The sequence below is a fragment of the Oryctolagus cuniculus genome, chromosome 2 (genome assembly GCF_964237555.1).
Source record: "Oryctolagus cuniculus chromosome 2, mOryCun1.1, whole genome shotgun sequence".
Taxonomy (NCBI): Eukaryota; Metazoa; Chordata; class Mammalia; order Lagomorpha; family Leporidae; genus Oryctolagus; species Oryctolagus cuniculus.
The window spans coordinates 167082367-167105826 of NC_091433.1; the positions used below are offsets into that span (position 1 = coordinate 167082367).

Sequence of the window (23460 nt, forward strand, 5' to 3'; positions counted from 1 at the left end):
AAAGATTTCTGGGGAAAATAAAGGCTATATGTAAAAAAATTGACCTAAACCAACCAAGTAATCTTCAAATAAAGTGAAGGGTGGCATTTTGTGTAGCAGTTAAGACTAGGGTTGCCTACATCTTATATTGAAATGCCTGATTTGAATCCTGCTCCTATACTTCTGATTCAGCTTCCTGCTAATGAGCACCCTCAGAGGCAGCAGATTATGGCTCAAGTAACTTTTTTCCTGCTATACCTGTGGGCAACTTGAATTGCGTTCCAGACTCGTGGCATTGTCCTTGCCCATCCCTGACTGTCTTGAGCATTTGGGGAGTGAACCAGGAGATGGAAGATCTCTGTCTCTTTGTGTGTCTCTCTGTCTCTGTATCTCCAACTTTCAAACAAAATGAAATTTTTTTAAAAAAAGGAAAGGAAAAATATGGCACATGGCTAATGAGAGTGCAAAAATGTTGGAACTCTTACTTTAGTACACTTAAAAAGTATTTATTTCCTACTTTAAATCTATGCAATCAAGCCAGTGTAGTACTATTGAAAGCACAAATATATCAAAATAGAAAGCTGATAGTCTAGGAATGGAACAAATATTATGAAATCAAATGATTGTTGGCAAAAGTACTAAAGTAATATAAAGGGAAACAGAAAGTCTTCATCAAGTGTTGCTTGATCAGTTGGATAGGAGACAACAAACCAAAACTAAACCAAACAAAATCAGAAGTAAAAAGTAAACATCAACCTTCATCTGAGTTACACACAGAAATCAATTTGAATTACATCATATACTGAAACATTAAAGTTAAAACTATAATGCTTTGAACATCCACATGCAAAAAAAGTGAATCTAGGCACAGACCATCTACTCTTCACAAACATTAACTAATAAGAGACTAGAGATTTAAATGTAAAACTATAAAACTCTTAGAAAGTAACCTAGGAGAAAATCTATGATAATGTATTTGGTGATGATCATTTTGATTTAATATTAAATGAATAGCTTATTAAAGAAAGAATTGATTAGCTGGACATAATTTTTAAAATTCAAACTTGGACTCTCCAACAGGCATTGTCAAGAAAATGAAAAGACAAGATACAGAGTAGGACAAATGTTTCCAAAAACAAAAATAATAAAGGATTGTTATCTAAAATATACAAAGAATTTTTAAAACTCAACAAAAGAAAATAAACAGTGAGTTTGCTTCTTAAAGCATATCTTCATCTTTACTTCCCCATTCTCAAACTTTCTGTATGTATCCCCGTCACTACAGAACATAATTTGACCATCTGGAAGTGATGGCAAGATGGCTGAATAGGAAAAAGACATGCTGATTTTGACCAGGGGAAGATAGCAGAAGAAAAGTTGAGGAAGTGCATACCCAGGGGAGAGTTGGAGAGAAGAAATTCTACAGAAAGAAGAGGGATGCTGTGGGGCAATATGGAAAGTGCCAATGCACAGCAGTGAGCAGAGAGACCTCCCATGGCACCTGCAGATGGGGGTCATGGAGGAGATGCCAGCTTCTGAATGTGATATGAGAACAGACTGTGGCATTCCATTCCACTGATGATATTGCTTGTGAGGGAACCTTGTGGACAACACTGACTTTAAGTCTAGCCTGGAGTCCTAGTGGGGGCAGGGTACTCACATAATCTAGTGGAGGAAAAGCACATTTCTTTCTCTCCACACCCCCACAAGAATGCCTGGCAAATGGTGGGGAGCAGGTGCCATCTTGACACCGTAGAGGCTGTAGTGGTCCTCACATGACCAGGGGATTTCACCAAAGGGGAAAAAAATTGTATTTCCCACTGAAATTGAGTCTTGCTGGGAGGTTTGACAGGGGGCTTAGCATCCACTTAGGACTGTGAGGTGCACTCATCCTCTCAACCTATCGCAGGCTCAGGATCTCAAACTGCCATTGCAGTGCACTCACAGACAACAGCTGTGGAACCTCTCTGCTTTCTCTGGGATGCATCAGGCTTATGGGGCTGAGAGCAGAACTTCTGTACCCCATGACTGTAGGAGACTTGCATGCTATGACTGTGGGAAATCTGTGACTTCATGATAGTGTGTGAGGTGTAGCTGGGTGACTGGACAATCACTGTGTCTGGTGTCAGAGACTCAGAGCTCCCTGAATGCCTGGAGTGGATAATTGCAGAGTGTTCCATGCTCACACTGAGGACTGCATAGATCCTTTATGTGTTTCATGCACCAGTGTGGATGGAGGTGGTACACACTGTGGGCCAGCCCCAGGCATTGATCACCTTGGAAGAGAGGAGGTGAGGTTATGAATACACCAACAGGCATTATCATACCCTACCCCCTGCTGACAATAGTGATTTACCATAACCAATTTGGGTGTTACTCTGGATCCTCACCCCACACGTGAGCCCTGGCCAGAGCTCCCTGACCTCACCCAACACATGCCTCTAGGTATTCATTGAAGGAGCAGGCACTCTACTAAGCCACTCCAACTAAGCCATAGTTCAAAGATAAAACCCATCAAAGAGAAAAATCACAAGTGTTTCCACAAATGCCTAAAAATAAATGCACAAGTAGAAGAAACAGAAACAAGGAAGACACATGACTCCCCAAAATGAACACAACAATTCAATATTAGAAGTGAAGATGAGGAGATTGATTGAATGCCTGAAAATGATCAAAAGAATGACCATAAAATTATTCTGAAACACAGAGGAACAAATTCATGAGTTAAAAAAAATCCATACGTGATATGAATGAAAATTTTGCTGAGAGACTGAGATATTGAAGAGAATTCAAACTGGAATATTAAAAATGAAGATTCAATATGTCAGTTAGAAAATACAATGGAAAGCCTCAACAACAGACTTAGTGTGGCAGAAGAAAGATTATCTGAGTTAGAAGACAGATCCTCAGAAATATGTCAGTCACACAAACCAACAAAACCAAGAGAAAATGAGAAAAACTGAAAATAGTGTTCAGGATTTATAGGATACTATCAACTGACCAAACATACATGTCTTAGGAGTTCCTGAAGGTGTGGCAAGAGAGAACAGAGTACAAGGCATATTCAGAAAAATAACATCAGAAAATGTCCCTAATTTGGAGAAAGGGATGTTCAAGTACAGGAAGCACATAGAATGCCACACAAAAGTGATCAGAAAAATCATCACTAAGACATATTAGAATAAAATTTTCAACAATAAAGCATAAAGATAAGATTCTAAAATTGCATGGGAGACATGCCAGATTATCTTCAGAGGATCCTCAATTAGATTAACAGCTGTATTTTCATCAGAAACTCTACAAACTAGGAGAGAATAGAAAGATATAGTCCAAGTCCTAAAAAAAAATGACAACACAGAATAAAGTAATCATCAAAGCTCTCATTTTAAATGAAGATGAAATAAAAAACTTCCAAAACAATCAAAAATTTTAAGAATTTGTCACCACTTGTTCAACTTTACAAGTGATTCTTAAGGATGTACTACTCACAGAAACAGAGAATAAATGTCATCATTATGAAAGAATTTGAGGCAGAAAATCTCCCAGTAAAAATGCAAAGGAAACCCAAATCAAACAATATGAGTTTTTAGGGAAAAATGGTAAGACCAAATTATTATTTATCAATAATAAACTTGAATATAAATGGCCTAAATTTATCAATTAAAGGATATAGACTGGCTGAATGGATTAAATGCAAAACCCATCTATTGAGGCCTGTAAGAAACAACTCACCAACAAAGATACAAGCAAACTAGAAGCAAAAGGATGGAAAAAGATATGCCATGTAATGGAAAGCAAAAATGAGCAGGTGTGGCCATCCTATCAGACAAAATAGACTTTAACACAAAAAGTCTAAAGTACGCAATAAAAAGTATTAAGTGATCAATTCAACAGGAAGATGTGACTATAATAAATATATTTGCACCTAATGCCAGGAACCCAGGTTATTTAAAAAAATTGTAATGTATGAAAAGGGAGACATAGACTACTATGCAATAGTAATGGGGTCTTCAACACACCACTTTCATCAATGGACGATCAAGTAGACAGAAAATCCAAAAAGAAACAACACAGCTAATCTACACTATGAACCAAATCGACGTAACTGATATCAACAGAACATTTTATCCCACAGTTGACGAATATATATTTTAACAAAAGATTTATTTATTTAATTGAAAGAAGAGCCACAGAGAGGCAAAGGCAGAAAGAGAGAGAGAGAGAGCACACAAAAGCGAAAGCGAACACATTCTTCCATCTGCTGGTTCACTCCCCAAATGGCTGCAATAGCCATGGCTGGGCTGATTGGAAACTAGGAGCCAGGAGCTTTTTATGGGTCTCCCATGTGGGTACTTTCTCCCATTGCTGGTGGGAATCCAAAATGATATAGCCACTTCTTGAAGACAGTTTGGTGGATTCTGATAAAATTATGATACTTTTACCATGTGATCCATTAGTCACACTTCTTGGTATTTCCTCAAATGAGCTGAAAGCATGCCCACATAAAAGCCTGCAGATTGATGTTTATAGTATCTTTATTTGTTATTAACATTTGAGGGAGAAAGATGCCCTGTAGTTGGTGAGTGGTTAAATAAATTGTGCTTCAATAAGGCAATGGGATATCATTCAGCACAATAAATTATGTGGTATAGAACCATGAAAATTATCAACTCTAGAATATTCATAAATTTCAAACCAAAAAGTGGTAACTTTACAAGGGGGAATTATGTTTGACACTACTTTAAGCAAATGGTCAGTGTTAACATCACTAGTAGTACGTGTCAACATCCTTTACCCTCTGAAAGAATATATTGAAAAGGTTACCTGTGGTATCTTTGTTAATAAAGCATAACCTTAATTTCCTAATAAGAAACATTAAATAAAATTCCAATGAATTCTGAAAAATATGTGACTAGTAACCCATGGAATTTCAAGGTAAGGCCGGACCCATGAACTCTCAGAGATCGGAGATTAAGGAGCCATGACAATGAGTGCAATGTGAGTTCCTTGATTACATCTTTTAGCAGGAATGTGATATTGATGGGGAAAATGAGATCTGAATGAGTTTTATTTTGGTTTTATGTTATGAAATCAAATTTTTTTTCTCTGTTTTGGTGAATGTTCTCTGGTTGTGTATGATGTGACATAGGAAAATTTGGTGAAAGATACATGGGAACTTTCTGTTCTACTGGTCCAACTCTTTTGTATGTTTGAAATTAACTCAAAAGAAAATTTTAAACAAAACAACGTTTATCAAAACTAAAAACTTACATCAAAGTCACTCCTCCATATAAATGAGGTCACATATCCTTTGTCTTTCAGTACGTGTGAATTCTATAATGCATTTGCCTATTTTTGAGACAGTTTAATGTCTGCTATATCTGTAGTCTGTTTTGAGGAAAGCAGGCAAGTGGAGTTCACTGTGTGTAATGTTGCTGTGGTTTGTCTCACGTGATACATGACCTTGTAAACTTACTTAAACATGTAATATTTGAATGTTTTTCTTCTTTTTCATTGGGTAAAATATTTCGTTCCCTTTTGTCACTCTAATGTTGTTTCTCCATAATAAAAACATTTACTCAATGAAATCAACAGTGTTTTGGATTATACTAGTATCCATTTAAACACCTGCATTTTAAGAAAGGATTTTTTTATGAGAATGACAATAAAAATATTTAACAAAAAGAAACTCTAAGTCTTCAATCTCATGTAACAGTGAACTAAAGGGCAAATTACCCAGAGAGGAGCTGGAAATTGGTTGTTGGACCCTGTCATCAAATTGTGCAGTTGCCTTCCCTTCCTTAGCAGTCTGGGCTGAGTTTAGATAATTTTGACAATATTTAAGAATTTTTTTAAAAAACTCTATAGTTCTAACAAAAACTCCATTTGGCATGCTATATTTTCCATTGGACCGTAATGATTTATGAGAATCATTGAGACAGTACTCTTAATAGCCCTAATAGGATACATCAGAAATCTCACAATGCTAACTCAAAATAGCAGAAAATAAAACCACAAATCAAGTGGAATTAACAAAGCAAACTGAGTACCAGTGAATGTAGCCATTAAGTAAACTTCCTTCTGGACCAAGAACAGATGCAACATTTTTAGTAAACACTTTTAACAGTGCCCTTGAGTAAATGTTATTTGATTCACAAGGTCACATCTTCAGAATGTTATTTAAAGATGTACAATGTTTATTCATTTTCATGTTTCCTCTGCCATTCTCAGTAGTGTCAACTAATGATCAAATATGTCCATTATCTTTTTCTTGTAGCTGTTTTTCAACCAGGGAAATAAAAATACTGTGCTAAAGTTGGAGATAAATTTTCACCCCGTGTTAACAAGGCTATAAACTGCTTGTTTACTCAGTGATTTTCACTGTTGATAAATATGTTTTTCTGTCAAATGTTGGTAGCAATGTTTCCCTTGTCATTAATAGATATGTTGAAATATCTTGTACCTAAAGGACATGCAATAATACTGATACTTTGTGTTCATTTTTTTTTTTTAAATCAGTCTCCCTTGAGAAAGACCTACCATCACTGTGGAATAAGCATGCTACATTAACTGCCTGCTGGCCACTAGGGAACAGTTTAATGAACTGCAAAATTTAAGGCAAATGTAATGGTCAGTGATATATCCTGTTATTCTTCAAAGAGTTTGTTGGCCTCTTGTTTCTAGTGACTGGAGTTGGGGTATCTTATGTACTTATTTCATGATGCTCAAATTTGCTTTTTTATCACTGCAAGGTGGGTAGGCAGATACACCTAAAAGAACACAGAAAGTCAAAGTTCATTCCCAGCTCCTGGCTCATGGCTTCAGATCAGCCCAGCTCTGGCCATTGCAATTATCTGGGAAGTGAACTAGCAGATGAAAGTTCTCTCTGTTTCTCTGTTTTCTCTTTTTCTCTAACTCTACCTCTCAAAAAAAATAAATCTTTTTTAAAAAAGAACAACCAAATATGGAATATGAATATTACAGGATCAATGGGATCAATAGATGAGGTGGTTTCACAAACTACTAAGCAAAATGCAAAATGCAAGGTATTGTAAAAAATAGACTCATCACCAATAAGTAGCAGACAAATGCTAAATTTTTCCCTTTCCTGTGGGGTTCATCACACTGGGTACTATTTTATTGCTTTTCTTTTAGGCATCTAGTACCATTATATTTACCTCCATACTCTCTAGGGGAAAAAAAGCTTCTCATGAAAGATCTATGTTATGCATTCATGTGACTATGGTTCTCAATTTTTTCACATTTTAATGGAATACAGACATTCATCTGAAGGAATGAACCTAAAATAGTAGGATGAGATACTCTTCAGAGACGGAGTACATCATGTTTTCCCTGTGTTATTGCTATAACATCAGTCCCTGAATTTCATCAAGAAAGGGTGAAGGAATATAAATGTTCTAGTGGCACTTGACACATTTTTAAGACCCTTTGTTGTGATTGGTAAAACATTGAGTAGCTACGAAGCAATGTCTGAGAAAGCTGAGAAAGAACTTAGGAACTTGGGAGATGAGATCTGCTATGTAATTTATGATCACTCTTTGGCTGTGAGCATAATGGAGTTATAGTGTCCTTATTTTAAAGGTGGAACAATAGAGTCCAACTTATTAAAAATTACAGACATCCCTTTGGAGGATATTAGAACTGAAGCAGGTGCTGTGAACAATTTTTCCCCAGGAAACTCAAAGGTAATGGGGGCAGACCCCAGCTCCAACCAGAGCAATTCTGTGTGTCATTATGCTTTGTTTTAGTTGAGATTTGGTTTGAGAAAATGAGTGTAGACACAAACTTTATTTTTTAAACAATTTCATTAGAATAATTGTATTGTCGTTCTCAATAACAATTTGCATCCTTTCATAAATTGAATTATAATGATTCTATTAAATAGTGAATGGGCAATAAGCATTAAGAAAGTTAAAGTGGTGACTTTTAAACTGTATGCAACCCATAAAGAAAAACTGTGAATAACTGTGAAGTCTGATGTACAAACACGCACACATAGCAGAAACAAAAATGCTAGAAAGAAAAGACCATGCAGTTTTATATTTTCATTCTGTTCTAGCCTAATCAATTTCAATGTGTGGCAGTTTAGAAAAAAGAAAAATGAAGATAATAGAAAATATTTTAGCCCTCTGTTATGCTTATTTCAATAAGATACAATGGCAAACTATTCTAGTTTTAAAAATAATAGGTGATATCATCTAATGGTGAAATTTTAAATCAAAGGGGGCTTCCCAATTTTATAATTAATCTTTAGTATGAGTTATTTCAGAGTGGTTCCTTCATTCAACAAGAAGTTGTTTTGTTGCTACGATTTTGAAAATTGACTTCAATATTAATAATATTGGCAGTATAGACTAGGCAAGGTCAAATAAGATCTGGAACCATCATTTCTTGTGCTGTCCTAATTATAATTTCGAGAATAAAAAGAACTCAGGAGGTGTCCAGAAGTTAAAGCAGACATCATGGAGATAAACATTGACACTTCTGGGTGGTTGTTGAATGTCCTCAAGAATTGTTGGTGACCTTTTCTTGAGTCCTCCACCTTTTTCCTTATTTTTCCACCTAGTTTTCTCAATTGCCTCCTGTGGAGTTTTTTGTATTTCCCCCTTTCCTTTTCTTTTTTTTTTTTTTTTCCACTTTCTCTTGACTCTGCCTACGGCTTATGTATAATTGCAACTTTATCTACTTTTAAAAGGCAAATGAGTCTCAAATGCTGAATATACCTTTAGGGGTCAACCATCAAATTGCAGACAGAGCACTGTAAATTGTTTAATTTTAATTAAGGAATAATGTGCCTTTTTTGTTCTTTTAGCTTAATACTTGCCACTTATCACTTCTTGCCTTGCATTACATATAATTGCTTATTCCTGCTCCCTCTCAATATATTTACTATGTAAGTAAATAAGTAGAAATTTAACACAAAATATTACTGTCACCAGATATTTTTTGATTGAACAGAGGTGCAATATACATATTCTCAATCAAGTTAAACCAATAAATCTGAAGATGACAAATATTTGACATATTAACCATCAATTTTCAATGCTGGGTTCAAGGTATATATCCTTAAATCTGGATTCCCCCTTCAACTGGGCTGGGACTGGGCTTTGGCATCCTCCCTAACACAGCAATTTAGGAGATATAATTAGTTCATTAGATTTGACATTCTAATGGAACATGGCTGCAATATTTCTCTTAATTGAAGTGAAATTGGTTACTGAAAAATTACTTTTCTTTGTATCTCTGATTTACACTGAGAAAATTGCCAATGATGCAGGTAAGTAAATTGCAGCCAAAGTGAGAGACGTATTAGAGGTGGCATCTGTTCCCTCTCTCTTCCTCCCATGGTTACAAATAGAAATATGCTTTCTTCCTTTTGTTGCTATTAATTATTGAAGTACTAGAAGTTTTTTTTTTTTTTTCTGGAAATGTTTCATAGGGAGTATATCACACATTTTAATTCCAATGCACCATTTCCTACAAACCTTCCCTAGCTATCAAATTCCCAGGCATCAATCAGAACTCAGTGTCAAGAGGCTGTGGAGGGGCCAGCCCTGTGGCGCAGTGGGTTAATGCCCTGGACTGCAGTGCTGGCATCCCATATGGGTGCCAGTTCGAGACCCAGCTGCTCCACTTCTGATCGGGCTCTCTGCTGTGGCCTGGGAAAACAGTAGAGGATGCCCGAAGTCCTTGGGCCCCTGTGCCCTCATGGGAGACCCGGAAGAAGCTCCTGGCTCCTGGCTTCGGATCAGCGCAGCTCCGGCCGTTGCGGCCAATTGGGTAGCGAACCATCAGATGGGAGACCTCTCTCTCTCACTCTGCCTCTCTTCTGTCTGTGTAACTCTGACTTTCAAATAAATAAATAAATAAATCTTAAAAAAAAAAGAGGCTGTGAAAAGGAGAAAAAAATATCACACAACTGTAGCCTATGCTCATGCCTGAATCTGTCTCCAAAAGGGGAAAGCAACCTAGCCAACAGACTTGGATTAATCAACAGACTGATGTCCCCCAGTAACTGTGGGAAGCAGTTCCTTAAAAATAAGGTCATTTAGAGGAAAGTGAATGAAATTTTGCTCAGTTAGAATAAAAAAAGGAGGAACTTGGACAGTGAATAATGTCTGCCACATGGTAGCAATATGAACACCTAATTGTTCCTTGTGTGGAGTCAATTATCACCATGTTCTGCCGTGGTACTAATTCCTCTGTCCCGTATTCTGCCTTTCCTCATGTAAAGCAAAAGCATCTGCCATCCTCTTAGGTTTACTTTTGCCATATGCAGAATCTGTCATTTTCAGTGAAGATATTACAGCTTGATAAACTATTGATAGACATCTACATGTGAATTTTGTTCATGTTGGTTGGCGTTTATGTGTGGGTTGGGGAACATTTTCTAAAATGCAGGAAATAGGGGTAGGCGTTTGGTATAGCAGTTGAGATACTAGTTGGGACACCTACATTTTATTTCCAACTGCCTGGGTCTGAATTCAGCTGCCATTCCTGATTCCAGCTTCCTGCCAATGTGTACCAAGAGGCAGCAGGTGATGGCTCAGGTAATTGGGTTGTTGCTACCCACAGGAGAACCTGGGTTGAGTTTCTAGATCCTTGCTATAGCTTTGGCAATTATATTATGTATCCTATTCTCATTCTTTATAGATTTCTTACAGCCTCCATATGTATACTGGATCTGGGTTCTGTAGGATAGACCACCTTGAAAAAGAACGATTTGAGGCTTGCAGAATTAATAGGAGGGGAAGAATCAGTCAATTTGATTGGGTGAGTGGATTCACTTACATCTGCAATGTCATGTCATGAAAGTAAGGGGCAAGAAGAAAGAGCCTACTCTTTTCTTCTGTTGTAACACATGGAATCATCCATGTCTGTGTTTCTCAGGGAGACATCTCCAGCTAGTGGAATAACAGTCTTATTCCTGCTGTTTTTGACTTTTCATTCTCTTGCTTTTGAAATGACTCTTAAAAATGAAGTATTAAAGGAAAGAAGTCTTCCAAATACCTTAAAGAAATCAGCTTTTGGAGCTGAGCCTATCAGTAGAAACTTAGAAGCAAGAACTCAGGCTTTAACAGAAATAGAAAAGATAAAAGGACCAAGAAGTGCATCTGCCCTCTACTTTGAGGATGTTGCTTCCTTGTTAGAGGATAAATGAATGGAACTAATTGCTCTTGGCCCCAAATTTTGTAGGGAGGTTGTTGAGAAGGAGGAAAATGAACTTACAGGCATCTGTGAATGTAAGAACTATTTTTCCCGTAGTGATTTCTTTAGACTTTTGAATCCACTGTTCTCATGGGTCACCAGGCACACCCTTGCAAGGTCAAGACTACAGGAGTCAAGGAGGAAATCCCTGTCTGGGCTTTTTCTATAGTTGTGGGCTTTTGGTCAAGCTCATTTTGAAGATAAGAAAGGTACTTCTCAAAGGATGCATGTCTGCCACCTCATGTGTTCATTTTCCCTTTTTATTGGGTCAATTTCTTTTTTCAATGTCCCTTTCAAATTAACTCTGTCCACAGAGTATGTATTTTTCTTAATAATTCTAATCTCCTCCATATTCAGGCCAAGGTTTCAATATTGCTTAGAGAAATGTGAATGTGTGCCACGTTGGCGTGATGAGAGAGCCTGCATGAAGAGTGTCAGCTCCCATTCTGAAGCTCCTGCTTCATGAAGACTATGAAGACTGTTTTACATCTGCCCTTGGCATCCTCATAGAATAGGTCCTAACAGAGCAACCTCTTGGAATAAGGGTGAATTTTTCTACTTCCCTCATCATCAGTGTTTTCATTCTCACAGATGATTAGGTTCCACTTCAATGTATTTTCACATGCTGTGCTCCTTCCAGCAAAATAGAAATTGTTGGAAAACTAATCTTGAACTATTAGAAAGGTTTTCTCTCATTCTGATATTCACCACTGATTTATTATTGCCACAATAGCAAAGTATAATCTTTCCCCAAAGGGAGATCATTATTTTATGTTCATAAATTTGGAAATATCTGCCATGTAAAGTGCTGAGCACATCCTTTAATTGTTATTGTTTCTTGCTGATAAGCAAGAAATGTAGATATTATGTTTGATTCCTGGATCTATGCCACATGAACATTTTAACTACATAAAATGGTTATAGTTTAAGTTAGTGGGTACCTGGGTTATATTGGTTTTTTTTTAAGAATGAATAGCCTCTGCTAACCCCACTGCCATACAATTTGTATTTCTATTACTCTTCTCATGACTAATAGTTCCAAATAAGAACCAGTTGTAAGTAAACAAACTCTTCTAGGGAAAAGAAATTTAAATTTTCAGTTCCATTATGACTATTTCTGTGTGAAATTACCTCATATGTGTATTGTTATCTAAGGCTCTGGTTATTTTTAAGATGTTTTTATAAGTTTGGGGATATTTCTAAAGACTTTGTCTGAAAATTTAATCAAGTAAGATGCATGCATTTCCTTTTATAATAAATATTGATTTAAAAGGAATTATTAGCAGTTACTCTCACTTATGCTAAAGACATAAGCTTGAAGTAATCTTGCTTATCTAAGTACTGAACCAGACCATTCCAGAATTATTGTACTTCTACCCTGCCCATGGCACCTTGAATCTTTGGAGGATTTAAATTAAACTTAATGTTATCCCTTTCATTTATGATAGACTGTCAACTAGGAAGTCATACTAAAAAAAAAACAGAATTAGCAAATATTATGGTAGACTCATATAAGCAATTGCTCTGGGAATACCGTCGGGTATAGAAGAAAGAACAGAAAAGAAATTATGCCTAATGATGCTAAAAAGGAGAAATTTTGATTTTTAGATGCCTGTATAATTAAGGTACAAAATAATGAACTTATTATATAAATGGTCCTAGGCCATGACTAGATTGGCCTCTAATATTTCCTATTGTTTGTAAACCTTTCTTTTGTGATTCAGCTGACTCTTTGGCATTGTTAACATTCCCATATCCAGGACCTGCATTGTTAGTCCAGTTATACAGTGGAGAACGTGTGTGTGTGTGTGTGTGTGTGTGTGTTTTCATTTGCCACATTGCCAGTATGATCTGTTGATTGATAAGAGGAAAAGTAGCTGGTGAAGAGATAAGGTACTCTTCTGACTCTTGTCTTAACCCTTCCATTAAACCTATCAATCTAGAAGCACCATTATGAGGAAATTAGAGGACTCTGAGGAAACCATGTATGATTTAATAGCTATTGTATCCTTACTCTTAAGTGTCAAAATGTATTATTGGCTCAAAATGAGTAAACGTATGTATACTATATATTAAAAAAATGGAAACCAACCCACAGGATGGTTAGGGACACTATTGAAAAATACTTTTCATTGCTCTGAGTGAAGGCTTCTGAAGAGAGGGTCTCTTAACTTATTAATAAGTAGGAAAACAAAGGAGATTGGGTCATAATGACAGAATGGATAGCTCTAATTACAAGAATAATCACTGCCCTAAGACCCACACATGGAGGTTAGACATTGTGACCTGTGGGGGTGTAGCTGGGGATGAGGGTCCATGGGGCCTAGACAGTATGTTTGCAAGTTCTTCTAAAATACCTCTTTGGCACACTGGGGATTTTCATAAAGCACACGAGTCAGAAGGCATTTTGCTAATTTTGGTAAAATCCAAAAAAGGATTTGATGAGAACTAGTCTTCACTTCAAATATTTTACTTTTAGCAAGTACTTTTAAATGACTGTTTTGGCACATTGAGTAGAAACCAAAAATTTTTAAAACATGTTGAATATCATTTCAGTAACTCTCCCATTGTCTTTAGGGTCCTGAATATTTAGCTCAGAGCATTAATTGCTTACACAAATCACAGCCTTTCTAAATTGCCATAATATGCAAAATACCAATTTTCCTTGCATTCTCAACATGGATTTTCAGAAGATTATAGTGGCTGTAGTTGCCTAATGGCAGTTTCAGCCACATGACACAATTTGAAAATACCCAAGGGAGTCTGGATGGGATGAAAGAAAAGATCTGTTTGTTTTTTTGAAGCAGTGGCGTAGGAGGTGGAAATAGCTGAAATAGGCAGTAAGGACTGAGGCAGGAAGGATACGTTAATACTGTTAAATGTTTAATTTTGTGTCTGGGAGGAACAGGTGCACAAAGGGAAGTACTGACTTTTCTGCTCTCACTTCATTGATTTTTCAGTGAATAGACCATGAACTATTCCCACCTCATTCATAATATCTATGTCACAGTCACCTAACCTGTCATATGGACATAAAAGTGAATGAAGTAAGTGTTCCTTTTTAGTCTTTGATGAGTAGCGGTTGTCACTTGCTGCCCAGCTGTCAACTATGAGATGAAACTATGAGAAGCTTCGGATTTTTGAGTTATTTGACTAGTTTCCTTGTTTGCTTAACTGTTGAATATTCCCTTGTATGAAGACCTTGTTAATTTTAAATTTTAGAAAATAAAAACAACCAACCTCTGAAAGAGATCAGTGTATTTATGAAGACTTCTATCAACCACAGACCTGGATATTTCTATAGAAGTGAACACTTTTTTTAAAAAAATAGGCTTTTTGTTGGATGTGTTTCAGCCTTGAAGATGGCTCTTCTAATTCATCGCACTATATAATGATAAATATGACAGGGAATTGAAGTAACAATTTCTGTATTCACGAGTTCTGGTTATGTTATTCAACTGGTCGTAAGAGGCTGTGAGCCTTATCAGCATTGCTAGCACAGTAAGCAAATAAAAAACATCTCCAATAAACTAATAACACAGAACATGATAATTTATATACTTTTTCAGAGTATACTTATGATTTTTTGATACCAACTATTTATCAGAAGATTGGCTCTGAGACAACTTTTGTGAAGATTATCTAGGAAATTAAGATTGATTGTGGAAGGTTATTTGAATAATTCTTTGTTTTGCTTTCACTCTCTTCTCTGATTTAGGAAACATTGTTTTTTCCAAACCAGGTTTCCTGAATCATAGCATATCTCAAGAGTGAACAAGGAGTTCAAATTTTTATCAAAGTCAATTTATTTGTAAAGTACTGAGTTTAAACAATGTTTTTATGAATCCCTAAAAGGAGAAAGCAATTGTTATTACAACTACTTTAAAATTCAATTTTGGTTTGGTTTAGAATATTACTGCATTGTGTTCTTAGGACATAATATTTTGGTTTTCATTGCATTGTAATTTGTAGAGAGCCATTTTCCTTCATTGAGGGACTTCCAGGAATATATCTTGGAGAGACAGTGCTAAATGTGCTTCAGGAATGTTGCTGAGAATCTGATTTATTACAGTTGAGTTTTCTCCTTTATGAGGTCCCACAGGAAGAAGTTCCCCCAGGCCTCACTGTCAAGAGCAATTTTACTTTATTTGAAGAATGAGTTATTATTATTATGCATAAATACTTTAAAATTATTCTGAGAACTATAAACTGGGAATTTGTATATGTTTTCCACTTTAAACTGACTACCAAGAAGCTCAGAATCAAATTTGCCACTTGTCTCTAAAAAAGCTTCTAGACCTTTTGGTACTTGTAGTATACTACTAGTTTGATTTTCTTTAAAATGAAACTTGGTATACTTTTAGTTTCATTTTCTTTAAACTCTATTTTACTGTGTTCCCATTTTTTCTAATTTTTTAAATCTGTCGGCACAGAGGGGATAGAAACCGGAGTATGCCTTTTCTTGTCAACCCTACTGAATTTTAAGCTTTCCAATGAAATTATTAATGCCTTAATCATGTGCCATAGAGCCATACATTACCTTTGCTTATAATGCATACTGCACTCAGTTATTATCTATTATGTCATAGTCACCATAATGGCCACTACCGAAACAGTTGTGGAAAGAATGTATCCTAAGGAACTTGAACATGGACCTGCCGTGTATTGAGATGAGAAAGACAGCAGGAATTGGATTTTAGTTTGGAGTTGGGAAATCAGGAGACTTAATTTTGGACAATTTAAGTTTGAGATGGACACATTTACAATTTAAGTTTGAGATGGACACATTTGCAATTATATTATCCTGATAACTCTCAGAGTCCCCCTTATGAGCAATGACTTAGATCTAAGAAACAGAGGCACAGACTTGGGCCATCACCCTATGTTCTTTTCCTTCTTACTCCAGCAGACAACCAAGCAGGGATTCTCAGGGCACATTTTCAGTCCTCTGCAGCCAAATCTCAGATCCTTGATTGCTAAAAAAGAGAGATTTCAGTTGTGGGGGGATGGATTCTCTCTTGGTTTCCCATCTATCATTGTCTGGAGTCAAGAGGCAGTTCTGAAGATTCCAGGTAAGACCACCATATCATATTTGGTAGGAATGAAGACAGAACTGCAGGACCAGCATGCTCTGTTTTCTCCTATTTATAAGGCATTCACAGCCCTTCAGCACAATTTCCTAGTCTGGGAAGGAGCGGGAGCTGGCCAGTGAGGCTCTGTCTTTGGGGTTTAAATTAGGGAGGCACTAATAAATCTCAGTAACAAGAAAATGTTATTTTAATATAATATTTATAAAAATTTAAAATCATTGCAAATATCAATGAATTAATAATACCATCAAACCTAGGCACATTGGAGCCTGAGACAAAAGGAATAAAAATCAGTAACTCTGGAGCCGGTGCTGTGGCTCAGTGGGTTAATGCCCTGGCCTGAAGTGGCATCCCATATGGGTGCCATTTCGAATCCTGGCTGCTCCACTTCCAATCCAGCTCTCTGCTATGGCCTGGGAAAGCAGTAGAAGATGGCCCAAGTCCTTAGGCCCCTGCATCCACGTGTGAGACCTGGAATAAGCTCCTGGCTCCTGGCTTCAGCCATTGCAGCCAATTAGGGAGTGAACCATCGGATGGAAGACCTATCTCTCTCTCTCTCTCTTCTCTCTGTGTAACTCTTTCAAATAAATAAATAAATCTTTTAAAAAATCAATAACTCTAATCCTGTTTTTACTCAAAATTCTTATAATTTATTCATCATGTTTTTTTTAAATTGCTACCTTAAATTTTTTCCTCTGTTTAGTACCTCACTCTCCCTTGACCCAAGACTCAGACCACTGTAGACTGATCCATTTTCCCATTCATCTCTGTTGTCACACTCTGATGTCATCACTTGTGCTATCAACCTCATCTGATTCTCTTTGTCTCACTTCATCCCACTCTTACCTAACTTTCACCCAGCCTCTCAGAATTCAGTTATTTATAAGATTATATGTGTTATATTAAGAGTTTATATTTCTTATATCTTCATTCTCTTTACTAAGTACTTTTTTTTCTTTTCCCTGCTTCCTTTTTCCTCTGTTGTCCTCTCAAGTGGTGGTTGTTTTCTTTCCCATACTATTTATATGATTTGCTTTGGGAAAAAATTATGCCTTTGCTCATTATAACTAACTCCGGCATCTTTCCTCCTTATAATTCCTCAGTTTAAATAGTGTGTAATCATACCATGAACCACAATTTGTGATTTATTTTTTAAAGATTTGTTTATTTATTAGAAAGTCAGAGTTATAGAGAGAGAATGAAAGACAGAGATCTTCCATCTATTGAGTCACTCTCCAGACGGCTGCAATGGCCAGAGCTGGGCCAAGCCAAAGCCAGGAGCCAGAAACTTCATCCAGGTCTCCCACATGAGTGGTAAGGGCCCAAACACTTGGGCCATCTTCCACTGCTTTGCTTTTCCTAGGCCATTAGCAGGTTGCTGGATTGAAAGCAGAGCAGCCATGACACTAACTCACACCCATAATGGGATGCCGGCATTGCAGGCAGTGTATTTACCCACTACACCACAATGCTGGTCCCTCTATTCTTTTTTATAGTTATCCACCAATATCTGCCCTACTCTGTTGTGGTCTCTAGTGACTTCAGTTTCTGCTTAGATGAATATTTCAATAACTTGATCTCAAACTTCTTTATTTAACTCATCTCCAATGATTGTATTCTTTATTCTTCCATATCCATTCACTCCTGTGGCCATAACCTAGATTAGATCAGTGCTAAAATTAACATTGTTGTGGCCTTAATTTCAAGCATCTCATATTCCAAGCATCTTTTCATAATATTCCATTTTAGTTTTTCTGGTAGCCCCCAATTCAGCAAATGTTTGAGCACCTTGATATAACTTACAAATTCTGCCATTGTTCACCCTTCTTCACCACCCACCCATGTCCATAGATGCTTCCTCACCCAGGTTATGTTCCGTCACTTGGCATTAATTTTCTGCTTTACAGAGTCTCTACTTTATTATCTGTCGCATTTTATCATGGATTTTTTTAATTTAGTCTCATGGCAACCTTTCAAAGCTGGCTGGATGTATCTTTCCACCTGTAGTGTCTGTATCTCTACACCTTAAATGCAAGTAAAGCAATGCATGAAGGTGTGGAAACGCAGAATGAAAATTAAAGTTTATTTTGGCACAAACATTTTTGAAATCATGCATAATTTATTTCAAATACAAATTTTCCAGAAACTTTTAAAATATTATTTCTATGAGCTCGGGCTATCTAGTATCTCTTTAATTTAGTGGAATCTTTCTAATTGTGAGTGGTTTCTTAATGTGACTGAGCCATCCAGTTCCACTGCAATGGTTCACTCTTATTGACCAATTTTAATACATTTTCATCATTTTTAGACTTCTGGTTCTTTTATCCTCATTCTTAACTGATTTCCCCATTTCAATACACAGAAAATAGTCAATCAGAAGACGATGTTTCAAGTTTTCATCATATATATATATATATATATATATACACACACCTGTGTGAGCACCCATGTGTCAGGCGTTTCACCCTCCCTGGTTGAATCATGTATGTAGTAAAGGTAAAACTTTGATTTGTGCACCTGATCTGATGGAACAAGGACATAAGCCTCAGCCATTCTTGCCCTTTGCCCAAAGGAGATAAACTGGAATGTATTCCTTGCCCTTGAATCTCAAAGTTTCACACCTTATTGCCTTCATACCCCACCCCCACAGCCATCTAAAAGACCAGTCTCTGGGAACACTTGAAAGACCAGTTCCAGGAATTCCCCTCTGCCTGCTGCCCCCTGCTCCCTGTCCCACCCCCATCCCTAGCCTCCTAAAATATAAAAAGGCCAGGTCCCTGGAGGTCAGGACTTTCTGCCAAGTGTTCTGTCAAGGTGCCTGCGGCAGTTGGTTACCCACCTCTATGAATTTATTTTCTCTGAATAAATTCAGTCTGGCTGTAAATTCGTACACTGCTTCCTCTCTATTCTGCGCCTCTTTTTCTAACATTTTGGTGCCCTATATGAGGAGGCAAATATATCTTCCTTCGAATTAGATTATACTAATCCGTTTATAAACATTTACAGTTTCTCCCATTCTGAAATACTGCATTCTTCTGGTTACTCTAACCTCCCTGGCTGCTCGTCTACTTATTCTTACTTATTTCCTCAACTCTACATGTAGCTATTCTAAATTAAAAGTATGCAGTCCTCAAAACCCTGCTCTTTGTTACACAGTCACCTGATTGTAATTACCATCCTCATACAATAGAGTCTTTAAATTTATTTTTATTCTATTTGATTATCTAGCAACCATCTGCAAGTTTATATAGCCTAAGTTACATTACTGATTTAACTCCCTGTGATGATTAATTTCATAGCTGGCTAAACATTATTTCTGGTTGTTTCTAGGAGAATGTTTCTGGAAGGCATTAGCATTTGAATTGGTGGACTGAGTTAAGAAGATGGCTTTTCAGGGTGTGCATAGATAGCACTCAATCTTCTGAGGGTTTAAACAAAAGGAAAAGGTGAAGGAAGTTTACATTGGCTACCTGTCTGACTGTGTGTACTGAGACACCTGATTTCTGCCTAAACACTTGTGGTTCTTATTCTTCAGATCAAGCCTGGAATCCGCACAACTGTCACCATGGTTTTGAGGCCTTCAAGTTCACTATCAGCTCCTCTTGGTTTCCAGCTTTCATATAGCAGATTGTAGAATTTATAGATTTATAGTCTTTACAATTGTATCTTATTATATATATATGTATAATATATACATATAGAATTGGTATATAAATATACATTTCTCCAGAGAAGCATAAATAATATGTCCTATCCCGGTGGAATTTTTTCAGTTCTCTTCATCTTAATAAATGGCAACTTTAGCCTGTTTCTCAGGTCAAAGAAATATAGTCATCTTTTATTCCTTTTTCTCTTTTATGACACAAATCACTAGCAAATCCTAACTTAAAATATATTCCATATCTGAAGACTCCAGCAAATTTATTTTGGTACAAGCCAGCATTCTGATTTGCCAGGATATTCTCTTGAAGTAATTTTCCTGTTCCCCCCCTTTTCCTCCTATGGTCTAATTCAACACACCAGCTGACATGTTCTCTTTAAAATTTGATACCTGGTGATATCATATCTCCTCTCTAGAAAGTTCTTGGCTTCCAGCCCCTTCACAGTGCAGCCAAAGTACTTAAAATGACAGGTATGGGCCTACATGATTCTCCCTTCCACAACTTCCCTTGTCTTATCTACTGCTCTTCTTCCTCTTGTTCATTCATCCATCCTTTCCAACCCTTGAATGCACTGGATAGGCTCCATTGTCTCAAATGTTTGGCTTTGTTTTACTTTCTGTTTGCAAGATTCTTTCACAAGATGTTTGCATTGCTTGTTTCTTTATCTCCTTGAAGTGTTACTTTTTTTTTTAAAGATTTTATTTATTTATTGTATTTGAGAGTTAGAGTTATAGACAGGGAGAGGGAGAGACAGAAAGAAATGCCCTCCCTCTGTTGGCTCACTCCCCAAATGGCTGCAACTGCCAGAGCTGTGCTGATCCGAAGCCAGGAGCCAGGCGCTTCTTCCTGGTCTCCCATTTGGGTGCAGGGGTCCAAGCACCTGGGCCATCTTCCACAGCCTTCCCAGGCCACAGTAGAAAGCTGGACTGGAAGAGGAGCAACTGGGACTAGAACCAGGGGCCCATATGGGATGCTAGTGCCACAGGCGAAGGATTAACCTACGGCTATATTCTTAATGAGGCTTTTCCTATCCTCCTTATCTTATTTTTGAGAAATATTTCATTTATTTATTTATTTATTTATTTGAATAGTAGAGAAACAGAGAAAGAGAGACATAAATAGAGAAAGAAAAAAAGACATCGTTTGCTTGTTCATTTTCCAAATTTCCAGAATGGCTGATAGTATAAGGAAGCTTGAATAAGGAACAGAGTCAGGACTCAAAGCTAGGTACTCTAATAAGAGACATTAGTGGCTAAGTTGGCATCTTTATCAACACTCAAAGGTCAATCTCATTATTTGACTTTGTTATTTTAAATTATATTGATTATAATTTCCTTATTCCTCTGTATTTTCTTGACCTGTTATATTTTAAATTATTTATTATCTTTTTTCTTCTCTCTCTCCCTAAACACAAACTCTAGACATCAAGTTCTTTGCAGGCAGGGATTTGAATCTTTGTGCTAAAATCCAATGGCATAATGAATACTGAGTAATAGTCAATAACTATTTTTTTAAATGATTTTGTTAATAGATATATCCATGTTCCATTTCGTTAGGTCCAACATGTTAGTTTCCTTTTACTTGCTGATTTAATTCGTGGCACCAAAACATGACATGAACAGGAAAACACATGTTTCTACTGTCAACAGTCTAGTGACAAAGAAGCCCGAGCATATGTATATTATAAAATGGAGAGGTAGCCTATTTGCCTATGTCACACATCTGTAGTTATCATGATTTTATTCTTTGCTAATGAATACAAATAGAAAACATTTATATGTACACAATCATGTACATTGATTTTTATATGATTTTAGGCCAACAGTGAAAAACAAAAATGCTTTCAGAGTTCAGGAAAGCTGCACAAGTTTGTGGAAAGGAGCCATTGGACAAACAATGAGCGCTCACCCCTACTGTAGTGGATAGCCCTTATTTAAACTCAGCTAATGACTGTTATGAAGTTTTGTGGGTTCAGTCTTACCAGCGATACAGGTTTTCAAAAAAAGTTGGAAATCTATATTTCTACCTGAAATTACTTTTTTCTTTTTTTAAAAACAGCATTTTATTGAAATATAATATTTACACAAAGAATTACACATAAAGGTATAGATGAATGGAGTTTTAACCATCTGATCACATTCATAACCAACATGCAAATTAAAAATAAATAATTCTAGTTCCCCAGATTCACCATGTTTAAAATTGCAAGTTGGAGTAAATTTTTAAAAAATTAAAAACAGTACTACACACCAAAAATCTCTGCAAGTTGGATTTGTCTTTTGAGTTTCTTGTTTGAAACCTCTTATTTTAAGGTTTGTATGTCCCCGATGGACAAGATAGTCCCTGTGAATACTGAAAAGGTGTGAGTAGGCCCCTAACCTATGTCCATGACTTACAATTTTTCCAGTTTTGAGGAAAATAGATGCAGGATTTTTAATTAATTCTTTTATCCAGAATGTTATGATGCCACTAAGAACTGTTAAGAATATCTTCTCTGGATAAAGTTAAAATTTCCAATTTCAAAAGGGGTTTTATAGAATATTGTATTCTATAGATTTATCTCATTAACATAGGTTCTGTTATTATCAGCATAACTCTAGAACAATTATTCCCTTGTCCATTTAAAAATATTCATGCTATATACTGTGCTGAATGTTATGGATGTGATCAATGACAAAAGCTGTTTGCCAAGACAGAGAATCAATATTTATTTACCTTTCCCCTATAACAGCCCCAGTTTAATGTTGGATGACAACATGTCTAGTAAAAGACACTTCTACTTTTGATTGCAAATTGTTGTGGTTATGTGAATGAATCCTTTCATAAGTTTCTCCTATGTTGAATTAGGCTTCCCAAAAAGATAGGCTGAATTCCCAAACTTCAGAGTATGGCCTTATTCAGAAATAGGGTGGTCTTTTCATATGTAATAAGTTAAGATGAGGTACTACTGGCAATAATTTAAGATCAGTTCACACTGGAGGACATGGAATCCTAGGCCAAAAACTGGGATAAAGATAAAATATATTTCTTATTATATTACAATCTCACAGAAGGAAGAAATGATTTTGGGAAAGTTCCAAAAATTAAATTCATTTCTATCACATGATTTTCTGATGGATTGACTGATACCAACTACTAGGGTTATATAAGATTACTTCTTATTTAGGCTAGCCATTTTTGTAAATTCCTACTTTGAAAAGCTGATTCCTAAAAGAGAATCAAATGTTAGACGCAGATTTTTGAGGTTCAGCCAGTCTAGACTGGAATGTTTTCTCTCTAATGTTCATTATTGTTGATCTGTCACTTATCTAATGTATATAAGCCTCAGTTTCCTTATCTATAAAAATAAAGAGTGTGACTCATAGACTCTTATGAGGGATAAATGAGGTAATACTTGTAGAAGTACCTGAAAGGAATACATAAGAAAGTTCCTGTGGGAAAAAGCAATGTATAAATGACATATGAAGAGCAAGTGAAGATACTATAAGGGATACCTAAAT

The 23460-nt window shown here is 36.4% G+C and overlaps 1 long non-coding RNA gene across 4 annotated transcripts in view; it reads left to right on the top strand.

Moving 5' to 3' along the window:
- LOC103347702 (uncharacterized) overlaps nt 1–23460 on the top strand; it is a 465165-nt gene that overhangs the window by 202193 nt on the left and 239512 nt on the right. Inside the window, exon 4 of one of the 4 annotated variants that reach the window (XR_011386712.1) lies at nt 10654–16798. The exons of 2 other annotated variants lie outside the window; for them this stretch is intronic. This is a non-coding gene — a long non-coding RNA (uncharacterized lncRNA). One more of the 4 variants, XR_011386713.1, reaches the window with a different exon arrangement.